General features: G+C 46.1%; 1 protein-coding gene across 1 annotated transcript in view; it reads right to left on the reverse strand.

Annotated features, from left to right (window-relative positions):
- The window catches only part of LOC115097115 (solute carrier family 22 member 6-A-like), a 77,308-nt gene that overhangs the window by 21,626 nt on the left and 39,606 nt on the right, over window positions 1-16,076 (reverse strand). The window lies entirely within an intron of this gene.

Below are 16,076 nucleotides of genomic sequence, written 5' to 3' on the forward strand. Positions count from 1 at the left end.
GAGTTCAGGCCTTCAAATAAGAGGGTTTTCAGGCATCTAGGGTCCTAATGTAATTCAGAAGCCAATGTCTTGAATTCAATGGCGAAGTCTGGTAAATGTTTATTACCTTGTTTTAGATGAAGCAAAGTTGATCCTGCTGTCGAGTACCGGGCAGGTTCATCGAATACTGATTTGAACAGTTCAAGAAACCCGGCAAGATCATTCAGGATAGGGTCATTGCGCTTCCACAGCGGTGAGGCCCAAGCCAGCGCTCTTCCATCCAGATGCAAAAGGATATAGGTGGTCTTGGCATACGCTGTAGGAAAATGGTTAGGTTGCAGAGAAAAGTGCATGCAACATTGATTGATAAATCCTCTACATTTCCAAATTTCACCCACGAAGCGTGTCGGAGCAGATAGAGGCAATGTAGTCTTGACCATCACTTCTGGCGGTGTAACTTCTTTACCTGCAGTAGTCGGTGTATTCATCTGTGCATGTAACTCGTTAAAGGCAACAGTCAAGTTGTCCAACGAATTCTGTTGTTCGGAGATTCGCTGGGCCAGGCCCAGAATGGCCTGCAAAGCGGTGAGCTGAGCCGAATCCATGGAGTTAGCAATCTGTTATGGTTTTGAGGTGTTGGAGTGGATTCTTAGGTCCTGCGGTGATGGCCACTCCCACGGGGAGGAGCCCCATGAGGAACCGCAGTACTAGGCTAGACTCTATACATGCAGCACAGAGAATTTGTAATTATTATACAGCTTGATGGTACTGCCCAGGGAGCGAGCAGCAGTGAGGTAACCCAGTAGAAGTAGTCCAGGGGTCCTCAGCAGAGGAGACCAGTCCCACACTCGAGTAGATGGTAGGCAGCGCAGGGTAGTAGAGGAAAGTCCTGGATGCAGACTCCGAGCGCTGAAGCTGAAGGTGAGAAAGACTGACAGGGTTAGTTACTCACTGAAGTAGATAGCTGTATTGATGAAGATCCTAGCAGGCAGAAGTAGATGATCAGCAATAGGCACCAAAGTAGGAAGAGCAGGCCCTTGAGAAGCGAGTACACAATATCCCAGATAGGTACCTGTGAGAGAGCATAAGGGTCCCCGAGGAGCGAGTATCCAGGTTAGCGATGAATTACCCCAAAGGGCAGAGAGAGAGCTTCCTGTGGCAGCTAGGAAGCGGCAGAGCAGCTTAGACTGGAGGCAGTCCAATCCTTGCTAACTCAGTTTGTTAGCAAACGAAGGGCAGGCTAAATACCAGGATGTGATGACATCACTCAGAGGGGACGCCCCCGAGGTTCCCGCCATGACGTGGATAAAGATGTGGGTGGCGTGCGCGCGCACACCCTAGGAGGCCCTCAGGAGAATCATGACGAACACCGTCACCATAGCTGTTCTGGGGATGCCGGAGAGAGCGGCATGAAGACACAGCAGCATCCATCTTCCCAAGACTTGAGGAGAGAGAAGGAAGAAAGGTGAGGCACAGAGGTTGAAGCCTTCTGAGACCGACGGACGCAACACTGGTTATCATTGTCATGCTCCTCAGGTTCTGAGACGACATGAATTTCTTTGTTTGAGAAAAATATCAGCATTCTTCTTGTAGATCATTATCACTGGCAACTGTGTATACCTCTGCTTGCATGTCAGAATCATCAGCCTCTTGCTCAGTAGCCCATTCTTGCTCTCTCTCTGGGTAGGGTCATGTGCTGCTGGTGGATCTTGCTTTTGTTATTTCAGATCCAAGGCTTAGTGATTCATTCCATTTCATTAAATATGCTTAATTCTTTTGTCTTGAGATCCAGGATTCTATAAGCTTTAGTTTCTACAGCATATCCCAGCATGATTCCCAGTTCACACCTGCATTGCAGTTTGGGAATATACACATAAGCGTTGCAACCAAACACTTTCAGATGAGATAAATTAGGCTTATGCCCCTTCCACAGTTCATAAGATGTTTTATCTGCACCAGTGGTTGGTAAGCAATTTTGTAAATAGGTGGCAGTGTTGACTGCTTCACCCCAGAAGTCATCAAATAATTTGGCATCAGACAATAGACATCTAATCATGTTTAGCAAGCTTTAATTCTTTCTTTCTGCCTGTCCATTTTGTTCAGGACTGAAACTTATGATTGTTCCACTTTTTTTTTTTTTTTTAGAAATTCCTCCATTTCTTGTGAAAATTAATAAAGTATAAATAAAAAAAAAGAAATTCCTCCATTTCTTTGCTGCAGAATTCTCCTCCATTGTCAGTTCTAAATTTCTTAATTTTTCTTTGAAATTTATTTTCAACATAGGCACAATAATTTTTAAACTTTTCAAAAACCTCACTTTTATTTGACAGCAGATAGGTGTACTTTGAATAGTTATCCACATAAATAAGAAAATAGCTCTTGCCACTCAGGGGCCACAAACATCTGCATAAACCAACCTATATTTTGTTTTCTTTTAGCTGCAGCACAAATCAGTCCAGACACGTAGGTTATTTTCCCCTACTAGCAGATAGAGGCAGAGAACAAAAGCTTGACTGCATTCTCTCAGTACATATGCCAGTGTGCCATCTGCAGTTTTCCAGTAAGCAAGAGAAAGCTACGCCAAACTAATGGTCCTTAGAAGACTAAAACCCTTATTAAATCAGGAACACTTTCATACAGTACTACAAGCATTAATATTTGCCAGCACGGACTACTGTAACACACTTTTCCTAGGATTACCATACACCACTATCAGACCACTGCAAATATTACAGAACTCGGCTGCCAGAATACTTACTGGGAAAGGCAGAAGAGATCATATCACCCAAACGCTGGCGGATTTACACTGGCTCCCAATAGAACAGAGAGTTCAATTTAAAACACTATGCACAGTTCATAAGCTAATAAATGACGAAAATGCCGACTGGCTAAACACTGCATTACGACTACATGTCCCTCAAAGAACTCTCAGATCGGCCAATAAAGCTCTACTAACCATACCCTCAGTCAGAACAGCAAAGTTGACCCAAGTTAGAGAGAGAGCACTAACCTTGGCAGGACCATTATTATGGAACACATTACCACTGGAATTAAGACTAATGAAGGAATTAAAACTCTTCAAAAAAGGCTTAAAAACATGGCTCTTCAAAAAAGCATTTCACAGTGAGGTAGCGGAATAACAACATACACAAAGCAGGAAGTCACCAAGAAAAAGCAGAATTGCTTATTTTTTATTATTTTCTCACAATTAAGTATTAAATTAGAAAGACAGTTAATCATAAATGGTAACCACACCCATTCCCCATTTAGAGTATATTATTGAACTATGTAACCGTATAATAATGGCACCCTATGGATAATTGAGAAACCACATATTTGTGCCTAACTGTAAACCGTTGTGATGGTGTACTACTATACGACGGTATAGAAAAGTTTTAAATAAATAAATAAATAAAACAAACATGTAACAAAGCTGAATCAAATAAATAACCCCAAATCCCCTCCGAGCAGGGGCGTCAGAGAACTTGAATCTCAACAGGACTACCCTTTGATCAAAAGGATACAAACAGTCCAAAAACAACTATCTACAAAATGCTGACAGATTATACAGCAATTTCAGCAAAGAGCGGTCTACAGCAAGTACAGTGGACTGATCTGTGGGATTCAAGGAAAGAAAATTAGCAGGTAAGAACCAATTTTGCCTTCCCTGTCATCCCCCAGATCAGTCCAGACACATGGGAAGTACCCTAACCTCCCTACAATGGGTGAGAGCCTGTCAGACTCATTTGTAGAATATTTGCTTCAAATTGTTCTAAGTCTGGTACCAGAACATCCAGTTGATAGTGCTTGGCAAAAGTATGCAATGTATACCAAGTGGCCAATCTACAAATCTCTTGAGGTGAGACCAACTGATACTCGGTCCAAAACACTGTCTGAGTTCTAGTCGAATGAACTTGAAGACCTGTCAGAACCTTTAAGCCACTGCAAATGTATGATGACTCAGGGGTGATTCTTTCATTAGGCAAAATTTTAGGGAAGCAGGAAGTGCCTCCCCCCCCCCCCCCACCCCCTCCAAGTGCCATCCCCCAAAAAAAGGCCCTGCCGCATCTGCCTCATTAATTGAACTAGAGTGCAGACATTTGAAAACTGCAGCGGAGCTTGATGTCACCGTGGCATGCAGGTTCCCCACACTGTGCCTTGTGCAGCACTGCAAAGCTTCATATTCCAAGGGCTGATGACACGGTTCTGGTCTCTGCTGCTACTTCTGCTCTGCCTGTCACCAGGGATCTTGAGGTTAGTGAAGAGGCGAGCACTGTCAGCAGCCTTATTTAAATTATCATTGCTTTGTTGCTTGCTCCAAATGGCAGCAGCCAGCAGGAGCAATGGGAATGGAAAAGAGGCAGGGTCTGAGAAGATGGAAGAACTGAGATAGCATACTGACCGGAGGAGGCTGGGGGAGTGGAGCAGAGCAGAGGCCCGGAAGGCATTGGGCAGCCCCTCTTCGGCAGCAGCGCTGCAGGGACAAGGCCATGCCTCTGGGGCCAAACGCAGGCTCCAGCTCCCCAGCCTGGGAAAGAGGCCGTCAGGACCAGGGAAGAGGAACACGCTACTCTGGGGCATGGATTAAAATAATGGTAGGTGTAAAAAGCTTTTTAGATTTCATTAAAGGCTGCAGTTTCTCTTTCTATGGAGCAGGCAGAAGCACTGATTACTGAGTAATGCTGCTGCTTCTATAGGCAGCTTGCCTATCTTCAAGGACCTTGGTAGGAAGGATATGAGATAAGAGAGAGAGAAAGATACTGGGGGTGGAGGAGGGGTGACTGGTGTGTGTGAGAGGGAGATTGGTGTGGGAGAGGTTAATGGTATGTGGGGATGACTGGTGTGTGTGAGAGAAACTGGTGCGAGGGTGACTGATGTGTGAGAGAGATGTGTGGGGGGATGATGGTGTGTGTGAGGGTGACTGGTGTGTGTGAGACTGGTGTGGAGGGATGGGGAGGCGACTGATGTGTGAATTCCTTGAGCGCTGCCACCAAGATTCACCCTGCTAGAAATCAAAACAGTGTGACTTTTCTGCCTGGGGAGGGGGGCAGAGAGGAAGCTGCTAATATTGGTGGTAAGATTGGAACTCAGATTGGAACTGGAGCAGGGGGAAGAGGGAAGAGGGATTCATGAGCAGGGTGATGAACTGGTACTGGGGAGGGTCAGAGGAAAAGGGATTTGTGGGCAGGCAGGTTGAAAAACAATAGTAATTAAAGAGAAACATTTGCTGTCAAAAAGAAGACATCATGTTTTCATTTGTTTTGAGCAATGAATTTTCTATCCAATTACTCAGGATCTATAATCCAGCTTGTTCTATTTTCCAATCTGCATTTTCTCGTATAAAGTATATTGGTGTTCTAGGGCAGGGGCTCTCAACTCGATCCTCAGGACAACCCCATCCAGTCAGGATATCCACAAATGAATTTGTATAATAGAGATTTCCATGCACTGTTTCTGATATCCTGGAAACCTAACAGAATACGTGTCCCAAGGACTGGATTGAGAATCACTGGTCTAGGGCACTTTACAATATTTTAGTGCTGCCTTTTCATACATAGGATATTTGCTATTTGAGTTATGGGTGTTAATACTGTTATTTATTTATTATGAACTGCCAATTATAGAGTCCAGAGAGGAGAAAAATTATACACAAAAACAAGAAAACAAAAACTCCTCAATATGTTATATTGTGATTTTGTTTGCACTGCAGTTAATGCTAGTGAATTTAAAGCTACACACTGCAGCATCAATTTAAATTGATGCTTACTGCTTAATGCTTAATATTTAGGACATTCATAATAATGGGCTAGATAGATCACCTCTGGCTCTAACTGTAAATAATAATTACAAAGCCCTAATTTTAATCATTGGTCCTTTTTATACTAAAATACTTATTTTTTAACATTTTGTTTGACTTATTTTGTCTGCAAATAAAACAGATTCTACTTATCTTATGAATCTGTGAATACTGGAACTTACTGTGAACACTAGAACTTGCTGTGGCTCAAAACGGCGAGTTTCGCAAGTGTAAGCTAGTCAAATGCTGCAACTGACAGTTTCACAAACAAATGACAGTTGTATCTGTAGTTACTTCAGATGGCCATGTTAGTGTCCCAACACCAGCCATGTTTTGGACCTGACTTCCTGCCTCAGAGGAAATCATTTATTCTCATTGTGCAGCATAGGAACATAAGAAATTGCCATGCTGGGTCAGACCAAGGGTCCATCAAGCCCAGCATCCTGTTTCCAACAGAGGCCAAACCAGGCCACAAGAACCTGGCAATTACCCAAACACTAAGAAGATCCCATGCTACTGATGCAATTAATAGCAGTGGCTAGTCCCTAAGTAAAATTGATTAATAGCCGATAATGGTCTTCTCCTCCAAGAACTTAGCCAAACCTTTTTTGAACCCAGCTACACTAACTACATGACTGACATTGAAGTTCAAGATGACAGCAGGGTCCAGTCTGTGCTGGCTTAAATAATTCACCTGCACATTCTCCTGTAAGGTAGACACCAGTGACCCTAAACAGGATGTGCATCATGAACTTTCAGGCCTAACTGCTATGCACACAGACCGACCAAAGTAAAGACCTAAATCTGCAAGCATGGAGTTTTACAACCATGTGATATTTTTGGCAACCTTTATATAAGACTGTTTTTCACACAGAGGAAAAAAGATTGTGTTTGTTTCTTCATATCAGAGAGTTGTCAACTCCTCCCAAATGAGAAGAAGAACCTTTGGACCAGGAAGGAGAACATGTCCTTGGTAAATTTATTATTTATTTTTTAATTTATTTAACAGCTTTTAATATACCGGTGTTCGTGCAAGCACATCACACCGGTTTACAATAAACTTGAGAAAGGAGGAAATTACAAAAAACAGGGAGTGGGGGATGGAGCAGGAGCGAAAAAGGGGGGGGGGGGGAGAGAGAGGGAGGAAGGTAAGGAGGAAAGAGAGCAGCTGAGCAGGTAAAAGGAACGTAGCAGTATTTACAAGAGAGGTTGCTTAACGGGGTTATACATTGTTGTTTAATTACAGCGGTTAAGGGGGGGTAAAAGATTATATAGGGGAGAAGAGTGGATGCTTACTTACAACAGTTATGGGATATAATGAAAACTTATTTGAACATTTAAAAACACAAAAATGTAAAATATTAGCTTATTTACAACAGTTATGGTTATAGCAGGTACTAAAAGGGAGCTTGATTTAAGGTTTTTGGCGCAGGTTAAATGTTTTAAAATTGATAATGCAGCGGAGGACGGTAAAGGGTAGCACAGGAGTGAGAGGTGGGCTGGGGGGGATATAGGAACAGGTGAGGGGAGGGAGGGGGTGAGGGGGGAGGCTGGGGTGGATGAGGGAGGCTGGGGTGGAATAAGGGAGGAGGGACTAGGGAGAGGCTAGAGGGGGGAGACTGGGTGGACTAGGGGGAAGGCTACGAGGGGCTGGAGTTGGGGTAAGCCTGCTTGAAGAGCCAGGTCTTAATGCCTTTTTTGAAGATGGGTAGGGAGGGTTCAAGACGGAGGTGTGTAGGGAGGGAATTCCAGAGGACGGGGCCCGCGATGGTGAAGGCTCTTTTTCTGGTGGTGGATAATCGGGCTGTTTTGAGGGGGGGGGTGTGAAGGGTGCCTGTGGAGGTGGATCTTGTCTGGCGGGTTGAGAGGTGGAAGTGGGGCATTTCTTTAAGCCAAGGGGGGTTGTTTTTGTAGAGGGTGTTATGAAGGATGGTAAGGGTTTTGTATTGGGAGCTTTGTATTGGGAGCTTTGTATTGGGAGCTTGAAGACCAGCTATGTATTGGGAGCTTGTATTGGGAGCTTGTATTGGGAGCTTGAAGACCAGCTATGAAACGGGTATTATTCTAACACCTGTTCTCACCGATGAATGTTAATGAGCAGATGAGAATATTCCTACACATTGAGGCATAGAGGACATCATTTGCAACCCACCAATCCTGTGTCTATAGGAGGTGGCAATATCCTACCCAGAGTAATGTTGAAACCCTATGGAGCTGGATATCCAAGACAGACTCTGAGTTACACAGACAGATGAACTTTAATATCAGACAGATGATTTTTGATGTCTGACAGCATTCGAACAAACTCTCTTCAGATTTTATCTGAAAAGAACCTTGGCCAAGGGTTTCTTACTGTGATTTCCTTCACAGACTTTGGAAAGCGGTCTGAAAGTCATGTTATCAGACCTGATTGTTCCAGTCACTATCATTGTGACTTTCAAGTTAAGACTGAGTTTTATTCAGCACAGTTACTCATTAAAGTGCATGCAACTATGTGCCTGAAAGTATATTTATCAATTTTTTCTGCCGTCACACCTCACGGAGATTTTTGGGTTTTATCTGCCATCCATTAAAGGGATACGGATCCATCCCTGGATGTCAAACTGCATCCTATTACAGGAGTGATCCTGGACTGACGCATTATTTTAAAGGGTGAGAACACCACTGCACACCCTATGCAACCTGAAGGCTTGGTTGTGGACCATGCTGAAGGTGAAGCAGGCCCTGGTCTTGAGACTTGGACATAGATGGAAGCTGGACAAGAAACTCTGAAGACCAGGAACAGGATTCAGGGACTCAGGAACTCAGAACCAGGGACAGGACCCCAACGATTCAGGAACTCAGAACCAGGGATGCTACCCCAGTATTTAAAAACAAGGGATTTCCGGAGACTTGACCAGCGATGAAGGCAGACCTTGTGCCACAAAGCTCCCTACACAATCCATGGGCTGGTCGCGGACCATGACGCTGGCGCGCCTGGAGGAGTGGATGAAACAGAAGACCGGAAAGGCAGGACTTGAAGGCAAGAACTGGAACTTCAGGAACCTAACATCAGAAACAAGACACAGGACCATCAAGAGGCCAGGAACATTGAATAAAGAACACAGAGGAACTCCCACAAAGAACAAAAAACATGAATGCCTTGAAGAAGCAAAGACTGGAACAGGAAGAACTCCAGGAGCAAGAAGCTGGAACAGGAACTCCAGGGGCAAGCAACTCCTTGAGAAGGCAATGATGAACTGACTGAATAGCCCTTTTATAAAGCAAGCAGTTTGACATCATCAAGAAGGGCCACGGACCTTTTCCTGCAGTGGGCCCTTTAAATGTCCAAGAGAGGTGCACATGAGTGCCTAGGGAGGCAGCACACCGCAAAGAGGAATGTCAGCGGGTTTTTCATGCAGGAACAAAAGCCAGCAGTGGCACTCCCCCATAAAGATGGCCTCAGTGGCTACTCCCAGCTATGAACCACAGTGGCAGCGCCTGACAAGCCGCATAGAAGCAGGAAGTAGTGGCGTCGGGCGAAGGTGGTGCTCCTCCTGCTGCAGGGCACAGCAGTGACGGCTGGCAAGGGAGGTGAGTAAGCCACTCACAGGCCCATCCCGCAGCAGTATCCACAACATGTTCACACTGTAAAACTAAAATTCACACTGAAACTGTAACAAACCAAAACCAAAGAAATAATTGTATCGTATTACAATTGTTTTCACTTATGCTGCTAATAAACTAATTGACTACCTCATAAAAGTGTCTGGATCTGCTCCCTAAAAGCTAATGAATTTGTATCGTAAGGTTATTGGTTAAATCTGATAATCGACTGAAAGGTCTCTCATTCAAGATATTCTTACAGTCCACCCTGGCCATGTGAGACGTTGACAAAATGTCCAGATGCCTTTCGGCCCATCAAAGCAACCTGCTCACCTCCAAGGACACCTGTCGCATTGTCTGACATCACTTGTACCACTCTGTTTCTGAGCAAGAGGAGAAAACAGCATAATGCCAGTCATATTTTCATGAGACTTGTATTGTATTATTTTGGTGTTTGCTTTTATGTTTTTAGTTTGCGTATTTGGCTATGCTGATGTAAATGTTTTTACTGATTATGTGTGTACATTGTGTCATCCACTATGATCAATTGGATTTGGATGCAGCAGACTATAAGAATATAAAATAAATAAATAAATATTGCTTGAGTCTCCAAGCGATTTACTGACCAGGAGGCCTCACCCAGGACACTGGCCCTATGCCATGTGACCATGACAAATCGCCCCCCAACCCTGCAAACTGGCATCATTCGGTACCAGAATCCAATCAGGAATTTCCAACTGAACCTCCTGTGAAAGATTGCTCTGAGAAACCACCTGGAGAGACCTAACGTGGATTTTTCCCCGAAGCAGAAAGCTTTGTATTTCTGAGATTAAGGATTCCAACAGGAAAGCAAGACTCTCTGACGTGGTCTCATATGCACTGCCTCCCAGGGAAAAAGATCCAGAATCAAGGCCATGGAGACCAAAACCTGAAGCTAATCCCAAGCTCTGGGGCCCTGCATGCCCAAAAGATTCCAGATTTGCTCCTGAATCTTTAGTTGTCCCTCCTTGGTTAGGAAGATTTTGCCTATTCTCATTTTGAAATGGGCCCCCAGATAATCCAGACTTTGAGAGGAGTGCAACTTGCTCTTGACAACCTAAGCTCTACAGCAGTTTTATTACCATGAGCTTTGCCTGAAACAACCAGTTGTCCAGACATAGGTGCACCAAAATCCCTTCTCTGTATAATGCTGCCACACAACCACCATAACTTTGAATGTGCAAGGAGCTGTTGCCAGACCAAAAGGAAGTACCTGAAACTGGAAATGCTTGCCTAACACCGCAACCCTGAGGTACTTCTTATGATCCAGTCAGACTGGAATATGCAGGTATGCCTCTAAAAGATCCAAGGAAACCAGAAACTCTCCTTGTCTGGCCACTGCAATCACAGATCAAAGAATTTCCCTACAAAAGTACAGTACCTTCAAATATGTATTCACCCTTTTTAAATCCAATATGGGGCAGAACGTCCCTTCTTTTTTGAGACCATGGAATAAATGGAATAACATCCTCAATCTTCTTCTCTTAAAGGCACTGGGACCATTGGAGATGCTCCAGGATAGCATGACACTCCAAGGTGGAATGAACCACCTCTTCCTTCGTCTGAGATGAACAGGGAGAGACTATGAAGACCTCATGGACAGGTTGAGCCAATTTTAACATGTAACCTTCTTTGATCTGTCCTATTCCATGGACTTCAAAAGATCTCCCATCTGCCAGGCAAAGCTTTGCTCTGAAGAATTTGTCTAAACAAGAAAACTTTCATTGTATACATATTTCTCCTAATGTAAACCGTTATGATGGCAAAACCGAATATACGGTATACAAAACATGTTAAACTAAATAAATAAATAAATATTTGTATGAGGCACCTGAATCCAGAAAATACTTATGCTTCATATATTCATATAGGTTGTTTGCTATCTTTAATGAGCATTTATCTGCTAACATCATTATTCATATTTCCTTTTGACTTGTGTTTTAACTTTACTGTGGTTTAGAGACTTTCCTTCCCCTTTTGCTTCTTCAAAGGGTTTTGATTCCCTGTTAGTAGATGCAGTTTTAATATGGTCTTTGTTTAGTTTGCAATGCCTTTTTACATGCCCTTTCTTCTTACATAGATAGCACACCACATTTCTTGTTTATGCTTTAAAGACATTCTAAGCACATTCTGAATTTTTCTGTTCTCGTAGTTGCCTACATGTTTCAAATTGAGCTATTGCCTGTTTGAATGACATTTCAGGCTGTAGTCTAAGCAGTTCTACAGTGTCTACAAAGCTCTCAGACAGCAAATGGAGTATAAACTCCTTTATGAGCCCATCATAGAAACTGGCATCATTATTTTTAAGTCTTTTGCATTGATATAAACTCTGACACTGTTATGAATCCTGCCCGCGGGTCCCCCCATGAGCAGGCTCCTCACCTTTGCTTGCTGCTCTCCCGATGCGGCCAGATGCCGCCGACGTCGGGCCTCTCCCGCGGCCGGAGCCGCGGACTCTAGTTACCTCTTGCAACCCGGAGGCTGCCCTCATGTTCCTCTTTGCAGTGGTGGGAGCCGCGGACTTCGGGCTTCCCCCCCGGCGCGGCAGGCCTGCCACCGTGGTTCTTCGTGGCCGGAGCCGCTGCTGACATCGGGGTCATCTTCGCTCCTGGCTCCTCCTGCAGCGGCAGGAGCCACTGCTGACGTTGGAGCCTGCTCCTCGGCCCAGCCCTGCTTCTCCACGCAGACGTCGGTGCAGGGCCGCTGTCCACGGTCCTGCACAGCTTCCTGTTTCCTCTCTCTAAGCGCACGGCCGCGCCTCTCTTCAAGATTTAAAGGGCCCACGGCCGGATATGCCCTGGGCCCCACCTATGGACTGTTTCCTGTACCAGCCCTATAAAAGGGCTGCTCCTGCATTCCACCTTGGCCTTGCATCTGAGTTCCTTCTCTTCTGGGAGTTCCTGCCTCCCAGCACTCCGTCAGGTCCTTCGTGTTCATCGTTGGAGCTCCATGTCTCGTCTGCGTCTTGTGCCATTCTTCGTCTCCTGAGGTCCTCGCCCAGGTCTCCTGATGTCTCATCTCCTGACATCTCACTTCCTTGATGTTCTTCACCAGTGCCTTCCACGTTCTCCTGTGCTCTTGAGCCTTCTTGTTCTGCTGGCTCCTTGGTTCTCCGGGTAACACGTCTCTGTCATTGGAGTTGCCTGCAGTGGATTCGTTTCCTGTGCTCCTCAGCCTTCATGACCTGCCAGCTCTTGCGGTTCTCCGGATGACACCAGCTCCATCATTGGAGTCTCACTTTGGGCTGGATTCTTCCCTGCACTTGTCCCGCTCTCCTCGTGGTCTGTGACCAGTCTCTTCAGGCTGTGTAGGGCGCGCAATGGGACAGAGTGGTCCGCGACCAGCCCATTGGGTCTGCCCATGTAGGTGGGCTGTGTAGGGCGCCCTGAGAGACAGTGACAATGTCTACCTTCCCATCCTCTCGTCTCGTCTTGGCTCTTCCAAGTTCCTTGTCTCGTCCAAGAGCCTTCCCAGCTTCTTGCCTTGTCTGTGATGTCTTTGCATCAGCCCTCATCTGTGATGTCTTCGTCTCAGTCCTAGTCCAAAGTCTTCCATGTTCCAAGGACTCCGCCTGCCCTCATCCTCAGTCTGGCCTGCTGCTCCATGCCGATCCTAAGCGGCAGGTCCGAAAGGGCTGGGAGCGGTCGGAGGACTGTTCGTCTACCAACATCTATCTGTTGGCTCCGGGAGCATGCAGGTCCGGCAGAGGGTAAGACCATGTCTCTGCCATGCTGGGACATGCCGCCAAACCTCGGTTCGGTCCTGGATTCGTCTGGGGTCGGGCTGAGGCCCAAGGGCACATGAAAAACCCTTCTGTAACAGACACACGTGTAGTCAGGTTCCCCTTCTGTTAAATTTGTACTTAACAGTTCTTGGAAAATTATAGATGTGGAAATCATAGATACCTGTCTGAACTTCTCCTTAAGTATTTGCCACATCTTCTTCCCTATAGGCAGATCTGCAATTAGCTTTAAGATATCATCACGGAGAGGGTGGTGGATGCCTGGAATGCCCTTCTGGAGGAAGTGGTGAAGACCAGAAGTGTGAAAAACTTCAAAGGGGCGTGGGATAAACACTGTGGATCCATAAAGTCTACAGGACATAAATGAATGTGGGGAAAAAAAAAGATTTGCATTCACAAAAAAGCAGGGAGTAGCTTGCTTTTTATGGCAGTTACTACCCCAAACCAAATAAGCCTGATACTTCATTTTCAATGCATATCCAGCATAGCTCTCTGCTTCAACGGCAGGGGAGAAAAGTCTGATACTTCAAGCATATCAGCTCTCTGCTTCAACGGCAGGGGAGAAAAGTCTGATACTTCAAGCATATCCAGCATAGCTCTCTGCTTCAACGGCAGGGGAGAAAGTCTGACACTTCAAGCATATCCAGTATAGCTCTCTGCTTCAACGGCAGGGAAGAAAGTCTGATACTTCAAGCATATCAGCTCTCTGCTTCAACGGCAGGGGAGAAAAGTCTGATACTTCAAGCATATCCAGCATAGCTCTCTGCTTCAACGGCAGGGGAGAATGTCTGACACTTCAAGCATATCCAGCATAGCTCTCTGCTTCAACGGCAGGGGAGAAAGTCTGACACTTCAAGCATATCCAGCATAGCTCTCTGCTTCAACAGCAGGGGAGAAAGTCTGACACTTCAACCATATCCAGCATAGCTCTCTGCTTCAACGGCAGGGGAGAAAGTCTGACACTTCACGCATATCCAGCATAGCTCTCTGCTTCAACGGCAGGGGAGAAAGACTGATACTTCACTTTCAATGCATATCCAGCATAACTCTCTGCTTCAACGGCAGGGGGAATGAAGAAAAGTGGATCTATATACAGACAACCAACAAGGATTGAATTACATAGTCCGGGTAAACAAATAAGCATGGGTGTAGCTTGCTTATTGCGGCGGTTACTACCCCTAACTAATTAAGCTAGATATTTCACTTAGATGCATCTCCAACACTGCTCTCTACATTAATGGTGGGGGGTGGAAGGAAAATAGAACCAAAAGGTTACTAAGAGCCAAGAGAAACAGATAAGTATGAAAAAAAAAAAGTGCGAAACTTGCTGGGCAGACTGGATGGGCCGTTTGGTCTTCTTCTGCCGTCATTTCTATGTTTCATGTCATTTCATTTCTATCACTTACATGCAGGATGCTTTCTGATTTGGTGCTTGGCTTTACCCATTTTGTTGCGATCCTGCTCATGACAGGGCTGCAAGCAGGCTCTTACCTCTGCGGCCGAAGGCCGCTCACATCCCCGGACTCTCCTAAGCGGCAGGAGCCGCCCGAGTGTGGCTCCAGCCGGCCCGACACCATCTTGTCCCATGGCCTGGAGGCCGCATCCCCGGACTCCTCTTCGCAGCTCGGGCCACCACCCACGCCACCCCTCGACAGGCCTGGAGGCCTGCTCCCTAGCGGCAGGGACGCCACCTTGCTCTGCCTCCCATGTCGGGGCCTGCACGGCCCAGCTCTGGCTCCTCCCTGCTTCAGTGTCTGCAGGGCTGCTGTCCAGGGTCCTGCAGACTTCCTCTTCCTGCTCCTCCTAAGGGGCAGGCCCACAGCTCTCTTCCATACTTATACAGTGTTGGAGATGCATCTAAGTGAAATATCTGGCCCCCTGAAGACTCCTCCCTAGGCGTTGTTCTTCAAGCCCTACATAAGGGCTCCTCGCTCATTCGGTCTTTGATTCGGCAAGGGGCTTGATCCTTCCAAGGACTCCTCATCTCCAGCTCCTGCCTGGTATCTCTGATCTTCATCCATGGATCTTCTTGTATGCTCCGTTCCAATCCTGATGTTCCATTCCAGTCCTGATGTTCTGTTCCAGTCTTGATGTCTGATGTCTCGTCCTGGTCCTGATGTTCCAGGTCCTGAACTACTCCTGCCTCTGGAGATTCCTTGCTTTTAATCCGAGTTCCAAGTTCCATGTTTTATCTGCTCCTGAATCCAGTCCTGACTCCGGAGGATCCAAGAGGTTGCTTCACTCCTGTGGTATGAGACCTCCCGAGCCTGTCCCGCTCCCCACGTGGTCCGCGCCCAGCCTCGGGCTGTGGAGGGCATGTTGGGACAGTGTGGTCCACGACTAGCCTCCGGGCTGTGTAGGGCACCTGAGGACCTTGCTCACACCCTCTGGGTCTTTGTCCAAGTCTTCATGTCTGTTCCAAGTCTTCAAGGACTTTCCACATCCACTCCAAGTCTTCATGTCCGCTCCAAGTCTTCAAGTCTACTCCAAGCCTTCAAGGACTTTCCATGTCCACTCTAAGGCTTCATGTCTACTCCAAGTCTTCAAGGACTTTCCTCGTCTACTCCAACTCTTCAAGGACTTTCCACGTCTGTTCCAAGTCTTCAAGGACTTTCCTTGCCTGTCCTAGCCTCCCAGACTTGGACTGGTTTCACTGCAAGGGCACACACTCTCCTCGTCCCACGCTGGAGAGTTCCCAGTTGCGCTCCGTCTCATCACAGTGCAGCACATTTTCCACCATTTCTTGACTTTTCCTTTAGGTGGTCAATCCTATTCCAATGCATCTATGATGTACATTTTGTTGAAGAAGGCCCACATTTTCATTGACCATGCAGGGAAAGATTTTCCATCTTCTAGTATCACAAGGTCTTCCACTTTAGCTCAAGCCAGGTTGCACAAAACAAATTAATTTCTGTGGAACTTTCTGGCCTGGCT

Source organism: Rhinatrema bivittatum, chromosome 8 (genome assembly GCF_901001135.1).
Source record: "Rhinatrema bivittatum chromosome 8, aRhiBiv1.1, whole genome shotgun sequence".
Lineage (NCBI taxonomy): Eukaryota > Metazoa > Chordata > Amphibia > Gymnophiona > Rhinatrematidae > Rhinatrema > Rhinatrema bivittatum.